The following is a 21,970-nucleotide window of genomic DNA, read 5'->3' on the forward strand; positions in this document are numbered from 1 at the left end:
TTGGAATGTAGGAAGCAATGCAAGCACTAGGAGTGGCAGTGATATGGATCACTGGTAAGTCATATACGCACGTGTACCTAGGGTGAGATGGCCAACGACCGGCCTGTGAAGGGGGTGTTTAATTGATCTACGGCTGTTGAGATTACATTAGATTCCCCCTAGCTTCCCGCGGTGCTTTTGAAGCCGATGAATGCCCCCTGGGGGGAGGGGTGTGCAGTGTCAGAACATTAAATAGACCGGTGTAAGGGCCTCATTACACGGTAGGCGGTAGGGATTTACCGGCACCGGTAAAATACCGGTACCGGTAAATCCCTGCCGCCTTACTACGAGTTCCCTTAGCGGGTTGGAGTTTTAACGCCTGCTTTTTGCAGGCGTTAAATACCAACCCGCTAAGGGACCAAAAGAGCTAATTACGGCACCGCAAAATTGCGGTGCCGTAATTAGCGCCTTCCCCATTCCCATAGAGCCCTATGGGGCAGAAATGGGAATGGGGAAGGGCAATGGCGGAAGGGGGATTTACCGCCCCTCCAACATCCCCTTTCCGCCAAGGCGGTGCCGGTATTTTACCGGCATGAGCCATGGCGCTAATAGCGCCATGGCTCACCGCCTACCGTGTAATGAGGCCCTTAATCTTCACAGCCGGTCTTTGCGCATGTTTGGGCGGATTGTGCTGCTTATATTGCGGATGTCTGAGTGAGCAGTATTTTGGACCTGCGCAGCCGCAGGGCAACGCTGTGGTGTTTCCTGATATGCACAGTACAGCTGTATTCTGTTTCCTAATCTGCGCAGCCGCAGTGTTTTTTTGACGTACACGGCCGCAGTTTTTATGTACGTACGCAGTCGTAGAGTACGGATTGGTTTTCATGGTCTACGCAGCCGCAGTACAGCGTTGTCGAGATTTCCAATTTGCGCAGCCGCAGTACAGCGATAGGTGTTTCTTGATTTGCGCAGCCGTAATACAGCGATGAATGTTTCTTGACTTGCGCAGCCGCAGTGCAGCACTGACAGTTTCTCGATTTGCGCAGCCGCAGTGCCGCGGTGTTACCCGGATCACTCCAGGGGTAGAGAGGTTTCCTGCTTCCCCAGCTCTGAATCCTGCAGAGAGGGATCTGCTCCAGGCCACTGCGGAGAAACCCCTTCAAGGCCGCTGTGGAAAAGGCCTGGATAGGTTTCCCAGGAGGTGAGCTGTTTCCACTGTACTTCATATTGAACCCATCAAAAGAGGCTCGCCTCAGCCATCTCCACAGCCCTCAGGATTCCCATGGCCCTGCGTGAGAAGGCCACCCGTTCCGGGTTACCCCCTTTGGTAACCTCAGGATTCCCATGGCCCTGCGTGAGATGGCCACCTGACCCAGATTCCCATGGCCCTGCGTGAGAAGGCCACCCGGTCCGGGTTACCCCCTTTGGTAACCTCAGGATTCCCATGGCCCTGCGTGAGATGGCCACCTGGTCCAGATTCCCATGGCCCTGCGTGAGATGGCCACCTGGTCCGGGTTACCCCCTTTGTTAACCTCAGGATTCCCATGGCCCTGCGCGAGAAGGCCGCCCGGTCCGGGTTACCCCCTTTGGTAACCTCAGGATTCCCATGGCCCTGCGTGAGATGGCCACCTGGTCCAGATTCCCATGGCCCTGCGTGAGAAGGCCACCCGGTCCGGGTTACCCCCTTTGGTAACCTCAGGATTCCCATGGCCCTGCGTGAGATGGCTACCTGAACCAGATTCCCATGGCCCTGCGTGAGAAGGCCACCCGGTCCGGGTTACCCCCTTTGGTAACCTCAGGATTCCCATGGCCCTGCGTGAGATGGCCACCTGGTCCAGATTCCCATGGCCCTGCGTGAGATGGCCACCTGGTCCGGGTTACCCCCTTTGGTAATTACGTTAAAGTGCAATTCCCAGAATTCCAAGCAAACAAGAACTTGATGTCTTTCTCACACATGGCCATGGGTTACTCGAGAGACGTGGCATCTGTGACCTTTATCCAACAACAGTTTGGCTTCTGGGACATGTAGATTCCCCAGTCCTATTACATATGGGGCTCTAACTACAATTCCCAGCATGCAGAGAAATGTTGACTAGATATACAATAGTGCTAACAGTGGATTTTGTTATATGTTGCTAGCAATGCAGTACTTATTATTTTCTATGTTTATTGATGTGATATGAAAGCTGACAGCTTCTGTCAGAAAATCCACAAAGCCCTCAAGTTTCCCCATTTCCATGCGAGGAAGCCATCCAGTGTGGTGGTCCAATGAACACGAACACAATATGCTGGGGGTGATGGGCTTTATTTACAAAATGACAACAAGGTACTCAAAGTGGAAGCTCAGAGTCTGCAGGCAACCAAGCCAGTTCTCACTGCCTTGGGTTTAAGCCCTCCTGGTGTTGTTCATCACACCTATGTCCTGGGGGGCAATAAGCAACCTAGAGGCAGGCTGTGTAACTGCTCGTAGCCCAAACACTGTCTAGACTGTGTGCCAGTTGGAGCTCGGGTATTTCAGCAGGAGAAACGCCCGGCTGTGCTTCTGCCTGGTACGCTCCCCTATTTACTTTCACTTGCTTCTTGTTTGTTGCACGCATCATCTCGCAAGACTTGCATCACCGAGTTGTCGCGGGATGAGATCCCCACACACCTCCTTTTGTTGGAGCAGCTTGGTCCTACTCCAGGGCAAAGTCATTGTACTTGGTTGGCTTTCTCTTCTCTCATTGGGGACGAGTCTCTCTGGCTGCTGCTCTTGGCTCTACAGCATCAGCATCCTGTGCTTCTTATCCTTGTGATGCTGGAACCTTCTCCTTGGGGTGCTTGCTACTGGAGTGGAGCAACTCATTAGACTCTCTAGTTGGACCTCCTGCCACGGGTTCTCTGTTCCTATTGTCACACAGATCTGAATCTACAGTTCGTGCAGATTCTCTTCTCTCAGGCTCATTCTTTTTGTACACGGCCATCCTCTCTAGATTCTACCTTTTGCCATCACTTATATAGCTGTGGTTCGTGTCTTTCTGCATGACTTTTATTGACTGACTATGTTTTGAGCCGGTTGTAGGGTCTTTGTGGGGCATTCGTATTTTCACTAAGTCCCCTTTCTTGACGTGTGTGCGGTGGGCCGCTCTGCGCATGTCACTTTGTGCCTTCATCTCATCTTTGCTTTTCTGTATCCTCCACACTATTATGCTCATGTCCATGGCATCATCTTTCCTGACTTTGCGTAGCCATGGGGGTATTAGCGTGGATACTGCCCTTCTCCCTCTCGCACTTTGGAAAGGTGACGGCGTTGGGGGTGAGCAGATGGGCAGCCAGTGCTTCTTTAACGTTCTTGTAAGGGTTCATTACTGCTGCACTGGCGAGTTGTAAGGTGCCTTTCACAAAGTGATTGGCTCTTTCCACTAGGCTATTTGCCTGCGGGTGGTAGATGCCTGTTCTTAACTGCCGTATGTTGTGTTTCCTGAGGAAGATGTCCATCTCTCTGGAGACTAATTGGACACTCTCGTCTGTCACAATTTCTTTTGGAAGCCCTTCTCTATGGAACACCGCATTTAGCACATCAATGACGGTAGTGATGTCTGGTACAAATTCAACCTCCACGCATTTGTACAGGTAGTCCACCATTACTACCCCGTACCTATGCTCAAGGGACATAGCGTCAGGTGGGTTGATGAAGTCAAACCCTATTTTTTGGCAAACTCCTTTGGGAATTTCCATGGGGATTATGGGCGCCGGCCTCACCTTGAGTCTCGTGGCACCTCTCGATCGTGGTTCAGAGGTCCTGATCCATGTCACCAGTATGCATCCTGCACTCTCCGTCTTGTCATGTTGCTGCCTAAATGTCCGTCATGGGCTCTGCACAATATGATTTTCCGCATTCCCCTGGTCGGAATGACCTGGTCTCCCCCGTCATGACCAGTCCGTCCATTTACACAATCTCTTCATTGACCTTCCAGTATGGGCGCAGGCCTTCTGGGATTGATCTTTCACTGGGCCACCCATTCGTAGCCCAGTCTGCCACTCTGCTCAGTGCTTTGTCTTGCAGATGTTCCTCCTTCCAATGGGACTCTCTCATCTCCATGAACTCATGACACCTTAGGTCCCTGATGGACGCTACATTGCATTCATCTTTGAGGAAGGTGGTCCCTGGGGTACTGCGGTCTAGTAGTCAGGATATGCAGTCTGCCTGAGCATTCTTCCACCCTGCAACATGCACAAACTCATATATATATTCCTGAAGTTTTGCTGCTATCCTTGCTAGGCTGGGGGTTGCTATTGTATTCCCTCCAGGGCTCAGCATATGTATGGCTTGTAGTCGGTGACCAGGTGTAACTTGGTGCCCCACGCCTATGTCCTAAAATACCAAACGACGTAGACACATGCCAGCATCTCCTTCTCGACTGTGGAGTAATTTCTTTCCACTTTAGAAAGTGCTGTGGACACGAAGGCTACTATATTTTCTGTGTCTCCCTTCCTCTGAGTGAGCGTGGCACCCAAGCCATAGGTGCTGGCGTCTGTCGTCACATAAGTGTCCCACATCGGGTTGAACGGTTTGAGACATGGGGCATGCACGATCCTTGACTTTACCACATTTAACAATGTTGTCTTCTGCGTGTCCCATTTATACACTGCTCCCTTCCTCAGTAGTTCCTGCAGCTGGGAAGTCATCTCGGAGAACCTGGGTACAAATTTCACATAGTCATGTGCGATTCCTTAGAACGATTGCAGATCTTCTTTTGATGTTGACCTGGGGCTTCCACAATAGCTTGCAGACTGTCTCTTTTCTGGTTCACCCCTTCCTTGGAGATACGTTGGCCTAGGTATTCCACCTCAGGTGCTCCTAGTATGCACTTTTCATAGCACAAGGCAGCTAACGCCCAAGAGGATGAGGCCTGCAAAGCACTTGTGAGTTCTTTGCGAGTTCGACGATTGGTAGGTTCAATGCAGGGGGTGCCATAGACCCGTGGATGGTTGGCCTGAGACTTATGCTCCGAGTTTAGTTTGGTGAGAACGTTAGAGATGCGTTGCTCAGCAAAAGCGCAAGTTAGCTGCTCTTAGTGCTTACCAATGATGTTGCCAGGGCGTTACTTGGGCAGAATTCGAACATATTGACTACAAGCTCCTCCATGCTCCGACAGGCTCAGACAGGAGCCTTAGTTGTAGGGCCTTTGGTGAATTGGTGAATGTTTTTATTTCTACCAGAATTGATTGCTGCAACTCCACCTATCTTGCCATAAAAATACTCCAGCGTTCTAAACTCATAAGCATGACATTTATTGAAATGATCAAGAACGCCCTATGTGATGAGCACATTAGAACGTAGTCTCGATTCATCACACATAGTGCTTTCTACCTTCAAAAGACCCTACCTTTTATATAGGAAACATTCTCCTGGGATGCTCCCATGAGCCTGACTTCCTTGACTCTTGATTCACTGGGTGTCACTATTGTGACAATGTAGATTACCCCCGAAGAAGAATTGACTCTTGGTTTTCTGGATATCACTACTGTGACTAGGGAGTGAAATCCTGAGGAATGCTGGACTGTTAATTCTTTGAGTATCACTATTGTAAGGAGGGAGATCACTCCTGAGGAATGGGGAGTTCACTCCAGACAAATGTTTGATTCTTGTACCTCCCCACACCTCACCCAGCTTGCTAATAGCTCCTGTCACCTTCATCTTGATGGGGGATTTTGGCCGGTTCATCCCACAGTCGCAGGTCAGTGTTGCTTCTGCACAGGTCCCCTGCATGCTTTTCTGCTGCATCTCTTCGGTCGATGTGGCTATGTAGAACCATTTCCATGGTGGTCTTGGTGTTGTTAGTGGTTCACCAGGTCCACCTCTTAGAGGTCACACCACCACTGGATTCTTACCACTTCAGTAGCAAGTCGGTCTCGCACGGGCTCGCACAGCTCCTCTCGGCTTCTTGCCTGAAGACCGACTGTTTTTCGGCACTTCGGATGCCCTGGTTTTAAACTTCCCGGGATGGACGCCGGCTTCCCCCAGAGCTGTGTCTACTTTCCCACAAAATGAGTCCTTCCTCAGTCTTTGCGTTATATAGCTGGGCACGCCAAAGCCTAATGTCAACATATTTATTTGATGTTCTTGATGCAATCTTCATGCCTCCTTGGGTCTACCTCGTCGCAGTCTCTTGGTAACACAGTTCGTGATTACTCTGCATGTTTCCTTGGCTCTTTCTCGTCTCAGCCAAAGGAGATCTTGAAGATGAGGTATGTGAGACTTTACAGCAACTAATAGTAGCACTGTTAGGTTGGATGTTAGATGGCTTTACCAGGGTCATGGCCTATGGGGAAATAGGTATTTGGAGGTCCTTCATGGTCCTGAATGCCACCCCTAGGGGGACTATTGGGTAGCAGCCTCACCTCCATTACCTCACAGGGATGGCTCCACTCTGGGGCGAAAAGACGAGATCCTGTGAATCGTCACACTATCAAAGTTGGGAGTTTGTTGGCAGTTCTTGGAAATGTTGGGAGCACCTGGGCATTTCATGTACCTCTCTGTCAGTAGAGTGAATGCGTGTGAGTTTGATAAATATATGAATTGTTCTATAAGTACCAAAGTTCCTGTTTAAAAACCTGTCATATGACTTGAGCTCTAGGCATTTGATGGCAAAACATAGTATATGATCTGAATGGCTTAGTACCTGGCATTTGATGGTAGTGAGTACCTGTGCCTGTGATGACCATACTTGACAGAGTAACTCACTGTACTGTATATTCCAGCCGCTTTTCACATATTTTAATCCTAGCAGGGCCAACCCAATCCTTCATTTTTGAGTTGGTAATTTGTGTACCATTGGTTAATAGTAACCTCTTTTATGTGTAGCGCTATGAATCAGGAAGAACTGTAATTAACAGCTATACGCCGATACATATATGAGCAGATTTGCTAAGCTTATTGTCGCGCAAGTGATGAGATGAGCATGTCATCATAAACGCTCAAAAAATGCACCCACTCACTTCACTAAGGGCATTCAAATGGGTGCAAAATAGATGGACACACTCAAATGCTCCTTTTCACTCCATTTAAAATGTACACAAAGGCCCCCTGATTTGCGCAAAGTGCAACCTATAATCACAAGCATGCAGAAAACAAAAGGATTCCCTTTTGCCTTTTGGAACAGCTGCAGAGAGATGGGCACTGCATGACGGGACATTCCTGACCCTTTCATGCACTTTCTGGTAAATGGAAAGGCAGCAATGTGATCCACTTTCATTTCTATCCATGGAACAGTAGTGTACATGCTTTTTCTTTGCTGGTTATTTCACAATGATGGGACCTTTGATGGCCTTAGCTTATGAAATGCACTTGTTGTGCGCGGGTGCTGGAGGCCTGAATGCACTCGCAGCGCACTGTCGCTGGAGGCCTAAATGCACTCGCAGCGCGCGGGTGCTGGGTGGGGGCCTGAATGCACTCGCAGCGCGCGGGTGCTGGGTGGGGGCCTGAATGCACTCGCAGCGCGCGGGTGCTGGAGGCCTGAATGCACTCGCAGCGCATGGTTGCTGGAGGCCTGAATGCACTCGCAGCGCACTGTCGCTGGAGGCCTAAATGCACTCGCAGCGCGCGGGTGCTGGGGGCCTGAATGCACTCGCAGCGCGCGGGTGCTGGAGGCCTGAATGCACTCGCAGCGCGCGGGTGCTGGAGGCCTGAATGCACTTGCAGCTTGCGGGTGCTGGAGGCCTACATGAACCTGCAGCTCGCGGGTGCTGGAGGTCTGAGTGCACTCGCAGCGTGCGGGTGCTGGAGGCCTGAATGCACTCGCAGCTCATGGGTGCTGGAGGCCTGAGTGCACTTGCAGCGTGCGGGTGCTGGAGGCCTGAGTGCACTTGCAGCGTGCGGGGCTGGAGGCCTGAATGCACTTGCAGCGTGCGGGTGCTGGAGGCCTGAATGCACTCACAGCATGCAGGTGCTGGAGGCCTGAATGCACTCGCAGCGCCTGAATGCACTTGCAGCGTGCGGGCGCTGGAGGCCGGAATGCACTTGCAGCACCCGGTGGTGGAGGCCTGAATGCACTTGCAGCATGCGGGTGCTGGAGGCCTGAATGCACTCGCAGCATGCAGGTGCTGGAGGCCTGAATGCACTTGCAGCACCTGAATGCACTCGCAGCACGGGGGTGCTGGAGGCCTGAATGCACTAACAGCGCACGGGTGCTGGAGTCCTGAATGCACTCACAGCACGCAGGTGCTGGAGGCCTGAATGCACTTGCAGCGTGCGGGTGCTAGAGGCCTGAATGCACTCGCAGCATGCAGGTGCTGGAGGCCTGAATGCACTCACAGTGCCTGAATGCACTTGCAGCACGCGGGTGCTGGAGGCCGGAATGCACTTGCAGCACCCGGTGCTGGAAGCCTGAATGCACTCAGTGCCTGAATGAACTCGCAGCGCGCGGGTGCTGGAGTCCTGAATGCACTTGCAGCGTGCGGGTGCCGGAGGCCTGAATGCACTTGCAACGTGCGGGTGCCGGAGGCCTGAATGCACTTGCAGCATGCGGGTGCCGGAGGCCTGAATGCACTTGCAGCGTGCAGGTGCTGGAGGCCTGAATGCACTTGCAGCGCGCGGGCACCGGAGCCCTGAATGCACTTGCAGCGCGCGGGCACCGGAGCCCTGAATGCACTTGCAGCGCGCGGGAACCGGAGCCCTGAATGCACGTGCAGCGCGCGGGCACCGGAGCCCTGAATGCACTTGCAGCACGCAGGTGCCGGAGGCCTGAATGCACTCCCATCGCTGGGTGCTGGAGGCCTGAATGCACTCACAGCGCATGAATGCACTTGCCGTGTGCATGTGCTGGAGGCCGGAATGCACTCGCAGCGCATGGGTGCTGGACGCCTGAATGTACTCTCAGCAGCTGAATGCACTTGCAGCGCGCGGGCGCTGGAGGCCTAAAGGCACACCCAGCGCAAATGCACTGGGGGAATGAATGTACTCCCAGCGCAAAGGTGCTGGAGGCCTGAATGCACTCGCAGCGCACAGGTGCTGGAAGCCTGTCATGCCTTAGCTATCAAGTAAGAAGAAGTCAAAACGATTAACTGCATCCTATCTCTCTGTATAAGGAAATCCCTCCAAACGCTCTCCTAAATAGGAAAGTGGTGTACATTCTAGTTTTAATTACTAGAACATGCATCCTAGTCTACAATATATGCCTCCTAGTCTACAATATATGCCGGGCATATTTTTTGAACTATCTTCCACTTTATCTTTCTAACAGAAAAAGTACACAGATGCATACAGTGTGCTACCTAAAGAAACAAAACAACACTATAATCTGAAAAAAGATCTGTATCACAATTTATTAGCACAAGTCAACAAATATACAAACAAAGAAAATTACGGTTCTTTTTGGGATTAAGAAAAACTAATAATCCCAACCTCTTCAACATAAACTGAACATGCTAAAGTAAAAGAAACCAGACCAAAAACATTTAAAATAATAGCATGAAATCATTTGACATGCACAAATTCATTTGGTACAATTGAGTTGTTATTTGATCATTCATAACAAATCCATATCCAAAACGACAGGCAAACCAACCCAATGGTTACATTTGTTGCCAGATGGTACAATTTATTCAGACACAAAAAAGAAGAAAACCTACAGGATTATACTGGATAATCCGTGAATCTACTCGGGGTCTATGTGAGGTGGCTGTAAGAGTTAGAACACAGCCGACTGCCACCCACTTGCCAGAATGTTACCAAAGCAGGTGTATCCCACATTTCGGCGTAGATGTATATATGTAACGCCTTCCTCAGGAACAGAGTTAGATGCACTAAAAAGTGACCCGTGAGGAAAAATGGAAATTAAAAATGTTAAAATTAAAAGATCTATTGGGTGTTGTAATAAAAAATTAGGTTAACACGGGAATTGCTAGCTCTAATGTGTAGACTGCCGTGGATCGCACAGTCTGTACTCATGCCAGGGATCCCCATGAAACACTTATGGTGTAGACTCTAATTCACCCTAAAAAAACAGAGTATTCTAGCCTAACAATAAATGTAGTAATAGGCAGGTGTGTTCTAGGATAGGGACAGTCCCAAAAGGTCAAAAGAAAAAATGGAAAAGAAAAAGAAAATCGAAATGTACCCACACAAGGTGGCTACATACTTCAGGAATGGAGAAAAGAATTCCCCAGCATGCATTTAACCTGAGATGAAATGTCTTAGAGGATTTCAAGGAAACCAAGGAGGTTTTAGCCCGATTGGTTTAAAAACCAGACACAAACCAGAAGTTGTGTCAATCCTTCTGCCACTTTTACTATTTTACCACTCTGCCGAAATGGGCCGCAGACGGAATTACTGCTGGAGCTAATCATGCCATGTTCTGGCAGTTATTGCACCAGCAAAATTGGCACCAGAAACCAGAATGGTAACTCTGCTGTATTACAAGTTTCAGTTTTGCCAAACAATTATAGTAACTCCGCCAAAACCACAGTGCAGTTACCTTCACCCAAAAGGCAGAGGAAAATTCAAACAGGTGGTGGAATGAAGCCACGGGTGCACCCAATGGACACAGATAGAGTATATAAGGCCCACACCTTTCCCAATACCATACAGGCACTAGCCATAGCCAACCTGGATATTCAGCACCTCATCAAGGAGTAAATGCATGAACAGTAGCATAGAACACATGGTGCAGAGAGGTGGAGGAGACACCATGCAGAGTGAGCTCCCATTTCCGTGGTCGGGCCATCAACCTGGGCACTAATAGATGGTCAGCTCATCCCTTTCTACCGGCTAGACAGGAACCATCACTGAGCTACTCTCCATGATCCAGGACGGAATACAGAACAGGATCAACATCCGAACAGCCCCATCACTGCTGCTGAAGCTCAAGCCGGTGCTGCATTTCCTTGCTACGGACACCTACCAGCACACTGTGGGCATGCTGCAAGGCATTTCGCAGCCCAGATCTTCCATTGTTCTCGTGCAGGCATTGGATGCACTCCTGCGGGATGCACCCCACCCTATCCCCCTGTCCAGCATCCCGGCACATATACATGCCACAAAGGCACAATTCTTCTCGGCGGCCCAATGTGATGACAGACCTGGACTGCACACATGTGGCCTTTGTGGGCCCTCTGGCAGAGGAAGAGGTACACCGCAACAGGAAGCAGTACCATTCAATGAGTGTACCACTGACCTGTGATGCAGACCTCGCCATCACACAATGCTTCTCCCAGTGTCCTGGATCCAGCCATGATGCCATGCTCCTGCGGAACAGTATACAGCCTGCCTACATGGACAGGCACCAAGGGCCACTGACATAGGCCCTCATTACAACTCAGGCGTTAAGGGTTAACTCCGTCGTTAACCCGTAACGCCTGATTCCAATTTTAACGGCTGCTTTTAGCAGGCGTTAAAATCCATGGCGCTAAACCGCCTTGGTGCTAATTACGGCACCGTAATTTACGGTGCCGTAATTAGCGCCTTCCCCACTCCCATTATGCCCTATGGGGCAAAAATGGGAATGGGGAAGGGTAAATGGAAAATGGGGATTTACCGCCCCACTCACCTTGGAATGGGGCGGTAAATCCGCCATCCACCATGGTGTAAACATAGTTTACACCATGGTGGTAAAGTTGGTGTACTTACCGCCTGGGTCGTAATGACCTGTATAGACACTGGGTAAATGCAAGTGCCATCACACCTTACAAAATTGCATGATATGTTAAATGGAAACATGCAATAAGGGACACAATACACTGTAAACTCAATGCATGCCCTGTCGAAGCACTGTGCATGCAGGACCTGCCCTCCCACCCCACACAGCACAGCAGCCAACCCGCAGACACGTGGCATGTCAGTATAGCACAATGCCATATCCAGGAAGTAATGGACAAGCTGAGAACTACATGTACCACAAAACATAGGGAAACCATATATACACAGGCAATATCCCTGTTTACAACAGCACAAAGATAACACAACACTGCCATACAGTGATGGCATGTACGCAGCAAATAATGAATGTCATTGCACAAGAGCAGGAACACACAGACCATATTTAAAGGCTCATTAACACTCGTACCCCCATATGGGCACATTCATAACAGCACAGCATTGGAATAACTGTCAGCAACTACACTGCAAATCCTGTCGGTGTATGAATGTCACAACCGGCAGATGGGAGATGTGTGAGAGGGTTTCCCAAAGTGAAATTGTGTATGCACTAACATGGAACATGACACTTCAAGTAGTCACATTGATATACAACCCTGTTATTCAACAGTGCACCCTAACGTCAACTAGACATTGTAGAGGAACATGCCATGGGCAAATGCAACACATCCTTGTTTTACTGTTACTGACAACTGTGCCCTTTACCCTTGCAGGTGACTGGCTACCCACATCTCCCATGCCTCATGACACTGCAGCGCAATCCACGCACACCGCAGGAGGTGGCCTGCAGCGAGGGCCATATCCAGGCTAAACTGCATCGAGCTGACCTCTGGCCTACTGAAGGGACGTTTCAGGTGTCTTCACCTGACTGGAGGGGCGCTCGTGTACAGCCCAGAGAAAGTGGGGAAAATCTTTGTTGTCTGTGCCATGTTGCACAACATGTGCATCAAGCGATGTTTTGCTGTTTCCAGATGTGGACATGCCTCCCCCAGGGGACAACAAAACCCATGCAGATTATGTAGTGCTGCCACGCAGTCACCGTGATGAAGACAGGGACGGCTGTTTGGTCCGGCGCGAACTCATAGACCATTATTTCTAGTCCAATTTCTTTGCACCTACTTCACTCTTGTGTATATAGCCAGTAATTAAATTGTACACCATCACTCAACAAGCATTGTCCTTGCCTGTGTTAAGTTGAAAAAGTGGTTTATTATGTGAAGGCAAAATCCCCATACTCTTCCCACATCCTTATCCCCAACTCCATAACCTCCCCACCCCCTTGTGTTCTGCGGTCAGTCACAGTGTGTCCACTACCTCTTTCTCTTGCCGCCTTAGTGGTGTGCTCACCACAGATCTCTCTGTTGGGGGGCCAACACAGAATTGCTTCACAGCCCCAGATGTGCTGCTGTGTGAGGGTTATAGCTCTTGAAACATTGTCATTGGTGGTGGACGTATTCTCTGCCAACTCCCGGACCCTTTGGCTTATTAGTGTATTGCTTGCTGTGCTGTCAGCAGCACGCTGACACAGATGGTCCAGTGCAGTGGCCACCCAACTGGAGGCACCTGTGAGAAACCTGAAGGTGTCTCACCCGATAATCCTTGTGGATCTATCATCCAGGTGGCCAGGACATGACCATTGCTTTTGGATTCAGTTCCTGAGGGTGGACCAGTGCTGAGGATCACCTGGATGAGGGGTCTTGGGAGAGTGGAAGTGGGACACCGGATGGCGAGATGTGATCTCCCCTTCCCTGTAACACCTTTACCCCATCCTACCATGTAGGATACTTGGGGACTCAAACCCCCCCTTTTCCGACACAAACACATTCTCACGGACAACTCATTGTGAGGGGAAACAGACTTACCCCCGAGCTTTATACCTGACATGTCCCAATTCAGTGGTCAGGCAGGGTCAGGCAATTATTGATCATTACACACACCTGAGTTCCATCACACTTCACCGCATGGATAAAAGACGGAGCACGAAAGCACACACACTCTGAGCAAGGCATAGCGCACGAGGAAACAGCAGTTCCAAGATGGCAGTTTAATACAATGCGAAAGATGGCGAGACCGAAGAGGATTGCAAGGAGGGAAGTGACCTTCACCTTTTCACGAAAGACCGTAACTTTAATGAGCCTTTGCGAATAGGAAGCGTAAGACACGGAGTTAAAGCTGAAGAATCCTGCATTGTGTGTCTGAGATACCCGGGGCTCTCCTGTGTCGTTAGTCAAGGCGGGAAGAAGCATTTGCCGCCGTGGTACTGTCCTTGGCTCCTACAATAAAGCAACACCGAGAAGTGAGCACAGCCGGTGAGTTAGGGAGACTGATAACATACGAGTCTGTGTGGAAACCAAGGTTGCAAGCGGCAACATTGTATAAAGGAAATTGAAGAGAACAGTGCATAAAGTGTATGTGGCAAGTGATGCAAATATAATTTAAGCAGCAGATGAGTGACTGAACTTTGAAGCTAAGATTTGAAACCAGGTGTTCTGACACCGTGTGGATGTTCATTTGAAAGTCTCTGTTAGGTATCCAACCGAAAGGTGGTACAGGTCAAAGATAAGGAAATATAAAATCAAAGTGATCCTGCGACAGTTCAAGCCAAACCCTGTGCACATTCGAAAGTCTTCGATACTTGGTGTAAATTGAAATTGGTCCGAGTCCAGCTGAGAGAGACTAATTGTGTGCTTAAGGGATCTGAGGGGGGTCCGAGGTGAACCGAGAGTCGCCCAAATAGAATATCCTGCAAACATTGTGAAAAGGGATCTGAAGCCAACTGAGGGGGATCCGAAAGGAATGAACATTGTACTACAGAGATCCGAGACGGATTTGGGTGAATAGTGAATCACCTAAAGTAAATATTTGTGAAAATCCTGAGAAGAACATAACTTGTCGTTTTTTGTTTGGTTGCATCAGGCTCTCTTAAAAAAGAGACTTTAAGAAGTAAAGAGATTGAGTACAGAAGGTCCTGATGCTAATGATCGAACAGTATCCTTGTGCTAAAGAAGCCAGAGACTGTACTATGCTCGAGTGAACCATCTTGTCCTGTGCTGAAAACGTGGGGAAGGGAGGCCAACAGCCTGAATATCCTGACATATCATTTTGAACAATTCTTTTTTTTTCATAATATTATTCCCCATGCTATTTGTATTTAGAGATAAGGATTGGAAATCGTTTTGTTTTTAGTATAGGCCCTTTTTATTTTGACAAGACACCACTAGGACTGCATTATTATTATTTGATGGTCGTAGCTTGCTCCCATCTGTAGATTTAGGATTAGATAGGTATTTTTCAAACCCTTTTTTTGAAGTTCAATAAACACCCTCGAACTGTGGTCACTTGAGTCGGTCTTACTGTTGATATCATGCCTTCCTTACACACCATGCACAGTATCCCGCATTGCCTGGGAGTGGCCCAGTTGTTCCTGGACAATCCTCACCATCCTCTCCTGGTGCTGCTCTATCTGAGGGAGCCTCTCCCAGATGTCATTGAGGGTGTGCTGTATCATGATGGGGGGCCTTCCCCCTCACTGCCAGTCAACAGGTGTCCGTGTGCCTCCTCATCCACAGGAGGGGATTCTGTGTTCTCAGGATGGTTGCAGTTGAGGATACGGCAAGCTGATAAGGGGGAGGGAATGGTGTGAATGGTCGAGAAGCTTGGCAGGGGGGATGAGTCCAAGGCCATCTGCCACACAGGGGAAGCTGGAGTCGTGGACTCTGTGGTGCCTGACACAGCCCTGCCATTTCAGCAGGTAGGGTGTCTGTGTCCTATGCAGTAGCCTGCTCCATGGTACATTGGTGTCTGCACTAGTGTTGGTGGTTTGCACCTCAGACATGGTGCCAGCAGTGGGGGGAAGGTGGTGGGGTGGTAGGTGGTCATGCAGATCATGTCGGGATCAAAAGTGTCTCCACATTATGTGGACCTGCTGAGTAACAGCAGTGCCATGGCTAATTCCCTTGGACTTTAATGGACTTAAAAGGTAATGGAGGATTCAATGAAGGACTTTACACAATCTACAGCCTTCTTCTGCACTTTCTTAGCCGTGGGAGTTGGGAACAATACCTCCAGGACACTGTCCTTCATCCTAGCAGGGTAATGTATTCTTATGCCCTTTGTCAGGATCCAAACAGAAACACCTCATAAGGAAGGACCCACCCTCTTATACTGCGTCCCCCGGAAGTCATGTCGGGAAGAGCACAGGATTCGGGGTTTGCCCCCAGATGGCAGCGTGTGTATTTTCTGGGCACCAGCTCTCATAGGCTGTCTCTGAAAGAAGGAACAGTCTGTGCCTGTGATTACTTTCCCATTGCCCTCATGCGTCCCTTTTTAGCAGGACTCAATGTGACTGGTTATGATGCAGCCCGGCCCTTAGAACTCCGCTTCCCCACATGTGAGTGTGGTATTAGAATCTCACTTGAGTAATGAGAGCGGGATTCAGCGTGGAGCGGGACCATATGCTGTTTGCCTGAATAGAGAAACATGCATTCAAGCAGATGTGACTTTTATCTGCTTCAGCCGACCAGCGGCAGGGAAGACAAATGGTCGCTCTTGCATTAAAATTGGTATTGGCTGTAACTTCATATCCATTTGTATTATAGTGTTCCCCTTTGACAGAGTAGTGTTTCATATTTATCTCAGTCCACCATCCAGCTTGTGGGATGATTAGACTTTGCCACCTGGCATGGGTGGACTGTGGAGAAGATAATGAAAGTTAACATGAGTCTGGATATAATTGGACCATAGCCACACATCTGCCAGGCAAACATAGGCTTCTTTAGGCTGCATTAATCACCATCAATATTTTCTCCAACTCTGTTTTGCAGTGATCTGGCGGCCAATAGACATCTATGTAGTATATGCCTGTCTCTCTAGTGCCTGTAGGCTTTTTAAATGGTGTTCACATAAAAACATCTTCTGTTTTTCATGTTCACATTTGAAGTTGGTTGTAACTTTGCTATCTGAAAAGTGGCCAATTCACCTTACAGCTGCTGGTTAGTCTTTGGAGTGTGCACACCACACCTATACGTGTTACCACTGTATCAAGATCCGATATAACCACGAGATCACCTTTTATTTTCCCTGGGCTTGTGGCACCTCCTGCCCCTTGCCCTTTACCTTCTGTCTAGTACAGGGCCCTCGCTCCCATTGCTGGCACTTAGGGAGGCTTATTTTCCCTGGGCTTGCGGTGCCTCTTGCCCCTTGGCCTTTACCTTCTTTCTAGTGCAGGGCCCTCGCTCGAATTGCTGGCACTTAGGGGGGCTTATTTTCCCTGGGCTTGCTGCACCTCCTCCTGTCCCCTGCCCTTTACCTTCTTTCTAGTACAGAGCCCTCGCTCCCATTGCTGGCACTTAGGAAGGCTTATTTTCACTGGGCATGTGGTGCCCTCTGCCCCTTGGCCTTTTCCTTATTTCTAGTGCACGGCCCTCGCTCCCATTGCTGGCACTTAGGGAGGCTTATTTTCCCTGGGCATGCGGTGCCTCTTGCCCCTTGGCCTTTACCTTCTTTCTAGTCCAGGGCCCTCGCTCGAATTGCTGGCACTTGGGGGGGTTATTTTCCCTGGGCTTGCTGCACCTCCTCCTGCCACTGCCCTTTACCTTCTTTCTAGTACAGAGCCCTCGCTCTGATTGCTGGCACTTAGGAAGGCATAGTTTTGCTGGATTTGTTGCACCTCCTGCCCCCTGCCATTCACCCTCTTTCTAGTCCAGAGCCCTTGCTCTGATTGCTGGCACTTAGGAAAGCATAGTTTTGCTGGACTTGCTGCACCTCCTGCCCCCTGCCCTTCACCTTCTTTCTAGTCCAGAGCCCTCGGTCAATTTTGCTGGCACTTAGGAAAACATAGTTTTGCTAGACTTGCTGCACCTGCTGCCCCCTACCCTTCACCTTCTTTCTAGTCCAGAGCCCTCGCTCCGATTGCTGGCACTTAGGAAGGCATAGTTTTGCTGGACTTGCTGCACCTCCTGCCCCCTGCCCTTTACCTTCTTTCTAGTAGAGGGCCTCGCTCCCATTGCTGGCACTTAGGAAGGCTTATTTTCCCTGGGCTTGCTACATCTCTTGCCCTCTTTTTCTATTCTCCTCTGCCATAAAAAGGAACATAGCAAAGTTATTACTTGTATCTAGGACCCAGGCAGGGTGAAAGGCGCATAGCAAGGTTATTACCCTTCTCTAGGACCAAGGCAGGGTGAAAGGCACATAGCAAGGTTATTACTTGTGTCTATGATCCAGGCAGGGTGAAAGGCGCATAGCAAGGTTATTATGCGTCTCTAGGACCCAGACAGGGTGAAAGGCGCATAGCAAGGTTATTATCCTTCTCTAGGACCCAGGCAGGGTGAAAGGCGCATGACAAGGTTAGTACCCTTCTCTAGGACCGAGGCAGGGTGAAAGGCCCATGGCAAGGTTATTACCCTTCTCTAGGACCCAGGCAGGGTGAAAGGCACATAGCCAGGTTATTACCCTTCTCTAGGACCCAGGCAGGGTGAAACGTGCATGTCAGTCCCATATATTCCAGAACACACTCCCTTTCCTGAGCTTTGACCTGCTGTTCTCACCCTAGTGTCCAGGACTGACCCTAGGGGCTGTCTCTAGCCAAGTGTTGAGCAAGGCCATTACACTGTCACACACTCATAGGGTCATTACAACGTAGACGGTAAGGGGTTAACGGTGCCGGAGCTGTCAACCCCTCACCGCCTCATTACGAGTCTCCTTAGCGGGTCCCGCAAGCAGACCAGGGTGCTAACAACGGGCCCGTTATTAACGGGCCGTTATTAGCTCCCTCCCCATTCCCATTGAGCCCTATCGGGGCTGGAATGGGGATGGGTTCCTTGAATGAGGAATTACCGGGCCCTCCAAGGTCGGAATGGCCCGTTAATTCCTCATTCAAGGAACCCGGACCCGGTACCCGGTAAGGGGGTAGCCATGCCGCTAATAGTGGCATGGCTACCTCCTAACTCGTAATGACCCCTCAGTCTTTTTTCTCCAACTCGTGTCCATTGTTGGGTGACTGAGTATTCTAAAATTGCCAGTAGTAACAAAGGGCTGCACACAATACTCGAGTAACCCTGTGGACTGCCTCCACCCCCTCGACTATCCCCATGGGCAGTAATGCTTTATACATCCTACCATCACAGTGCCATTCCCTGCTACTAACCAATGCCATGGTGTTGCATTGTCCAATCCCAGTGTGGCAGCACTGCTTTCCCCGTGCGCCATTGTTACCGGACTACCCATGTGTCCATATTCTGTTCCTTTTGCTCGTCCTGGGACTTGGGGATCCTTGAATCCACTCTCCTCCCACATTAAGGACCCAACACTTTGTTGCGTGAAAGTTCACTGAGGGGGGCAGAGCCCCTATCTCTTTTTCCTCCACTAGCTGCAGCGGTTGGAAAGAGAGGATCAACTTTCATCTTCCTTGAGTTGTTTTTCATATTCTGATGTCAAGAACATTGTTTCCTGATCAGGGGGTTCTTTCTTCCTTGCTCCTGGTGCTGGCTTGCACATCTGGGATGTTCCATAATGTTTGCACTCCTAGCCCTCTTGGCAAAATACCAGCTATGCATAGTTCTTCCCAAACTCCAGCTCTACTTGCTTAGGGGAGGGGTGCAAGCCGCTGTCATTCAGATGGTCTAAGGGGTGTCGTTCACTCTCCCTTTCACATTGATTCTCCTCTTGAAGAGTAGGGCAGAGCGTCGATCACACTGGTGTGTGTTCATGTTCTGCAATAGGTCCCTCTACTGTAGCGTAGAGCATTGGAGCCAGATTGGATCTTACACCTGTCCTTGGGTCCATTTGGAGTCTCCACTGTTGAGGAACAGGAACATGAGTGCATCTGCCTCCCATTGTGGATGTGAAGATAGGTGATGGCATTGCAGCCCTCCCGCTAACCACTGTGTCTGACTCTGGTTTTCTGTTTGATCTAGTGGGAGTGAATGCTATTTCTGTATTAAGAGGATCCCTAAAAGGTTTCAGCCTTTCCTCTGCAGCTTTCCTTAAGCTCCTCTTACTTTGAGGGCAAGCTTTCCACCTTGGGATGTGGGCTTAGATCTTCATGGTTTTCTAATTGCCTCATCTCTGGAAGTGCAGAAGGAAATGATGTCACGAAAAGCTTATTTCCAAAGAATCTAAATGTATACGACCATAAATAGTTGTGTATGGCTGATGCACAGTAATATTTAATTCATCAGAAATTGCTGTTCAGCCTATTATGCTTGATCCTATGGTTGTCCCTTAGAGTTCCTAATCGTATGCATTCTAGGTAATCCGAGCATGCTACAAATACTATCATACCATAAATAAAACAGACACCAACCAAAACGGACCCGTGCTTCACATGCAGGGGCGTTCCGGTGAGGTACCGTAGCGTTTTCTGCTGCGCTCCAACCAAGACTAACCGTGCTCCACATGCAGGGCCGTTCCGGTGAGGTACGGTAGCGTTTTATGCTGCGCTCCACGGGAATGGGGAATTACAGAATGCCGGCTCCCGGAATTACCGGATCACTTGGGCTGTAATGTCCCGGTAAATCCGGCAAGTCAGGAGCCGTAAATCCCTACGGGTCCAGTGGCAGCCTGCCGGTTTTACCGGCACGGCTACCGCCGGACTCGTGATGAGCCCCATTGTTTCAACTAGCCCCCCACATGACGGTTATGCCCTCTGGGTGTCCTAGTGTGCTTGAGCCCCCTATTTCAGATCCTACTGTGTGGTCTGCACATGTAAAGTGTTTACTGTTTAACACGCATTTGTTGGGGACACATCCCTTTGTGTTTCATGAATTTCTCCGTGAACACAATCCTGATTTTTGCTTTTGTCTCAGAGATGTGGCTTAATTAAGCTTCTGGTCCGAGTCTGGCTCTTGCTGCTCTCTCGGATTATAGTATCCTGAGGTTGGACAGACCTCTCCCCCCAAGTCTGGGTTGGTGTGGCTATGATTTATTGATCAGTTTTCCTGCGCATCTCTTTCATCCATGACCGTAATATGAAGGCACTACTTTTGAAGATTTCTATTTCTCCAGCTAGAGTAATTCATTTTTGGTTAGTTTCTCGTCCTCCTTTCTATGGTTGCACATTCACTTTGGCCTTTACGGAAGGTCATCGAGAATCATAATCTGCATTTTTCTGATCTTATTGTCCTTAGTGATTTTAACCTACACCCCAGTGATCCTTCAGATCTGCAAGCGGCTCGTTTGACCTCTTCTTTATCCGATCTTGATGTCCCTCAGTTGTTTGATCGTCCAACACATATGCAGGGTAACACCTTCGGCCTGTTATTTGCTTCTTTAGGCTTTGTTACTGTTTTTCTTTTTCTTCCTATTCTTTGGTCTGATCATTTCGTTATTCCGTTTGCTATTAATATTCCATTTTCTTCTAGTTCCGCAGCTCTTCCCCGCTCACTGTATCACAGTTGGCAGCCTATCTCTACTTCTGACATTGCAGAAAAAATTGGCGTGGTTTGTCCTCTTTCTTGTGTAGATTTCTCTTCTCTTTCCATAGCTTTTTCCTCCACGGCTGATTCATTGTCTCCTTTAAAAATCAAAACCTTTCTAGGCTCCTCTCTGAGCCTTGGTTCTCTGCTGAGTTGGCCGGTTTTTGGCTCCTCCAGAGGAAGGCATAGCTCAAGTGGTGGTTTTCCTATTGCCTGGATGCTCTGCCGGCCCTACGGAAAGCCTCAGCTGCTTATCAGGTGGCTATCTTTGATGCTAAACGCTACTATTTTTCAGTGTTTGGAATCCGCTGTCAACCAGCTCAGGGAGTTGTTTATGCTAGTCCATTCTTTTGTGTTCCGCTTCCATGGCTATACTATTATCCCTTCTCAAGTTTTGTGTGATTCCCTTTCTGATTTCTTTTTGGATAAGATTGTCACAATTCATCAGAAAATTGTAGACTCTGGGTTGCAATCGGTACCATCTGCGATTTCTAATGGTTCTCGTATCCCTCCTCATTCTTGGTAGTGTTTCCACTCTTTGAGGTCTCTGTTCTCTGGGCCACTAATGGTCTTAAATCTGCTTCTCCCTCGCACCCCATCCCGTTGACTCTTCTTAAAAAGATTATCCCTTTTTATTGGCCCTCTGGTGTCATCCGCAGTTACCTTCTCTTTTGCAAATAATTATATTCCTTTTGTTCTTAAACACACTTTGGCGATTCCAATATTAAAAACAACCTTTTCTTGATTCTTCTGTTCTCTCAAATTCTTGGCCTATATCTCTGCTTCCTTTTTGGTGCTGCCTCTCCTTCGTTCCTTTTTGGAAGATTCTGGTTTTCTCGATTCTTTTCAATCTGGTTTTCAGCCCAGGCGGGGCAAGGAATCAGTACTGGTGTCTGCTGTGGACGACGTGGGGTGCTTGGTGGATCAGGGTGGTGTCAGGGCA

The 21,970-nt window shown here is 49.2% G+C and overlaps 1 protein-coding gene across 1 annotated transcript in view; it reads left to right on the top strand.

Moving 5' to 3' along the window:
- Positions 1–1,041: 1,041 nt before the first annotated feature.
- The window catches only part of LOC138489428 (zinc finger protein 135-like), a 29,417-nt gene continuing 8,488 nt past the window's right edge, over positions 1,042–21,970 (top strand). The window contains exon 1 of the mRNA XM_069617145.1: positions 1,042–1,180. The gene's annotated coding sequence lies outside the window, so the exon portion shown is untranslated. The remainder of the gene's footprint in view (positions 1,181–21,970) is intronic.

Source organism: Ambystoma mexicanum, chromosome 9, assembly GCF_040938575.1.
Source record: "Ambystoma mexicanum isolate Mex_15411 chromosome 9, UKY_AmexF1_1, whole genome shotgun sequence".
Classification (NCBI taxonomy): domain Eukaryota; kingdom Metazoa; phylum Chordata; class Amphibia; order Caudata; family Ambystomatidae; genus Ambystoma; species Ambystoma mexicanum.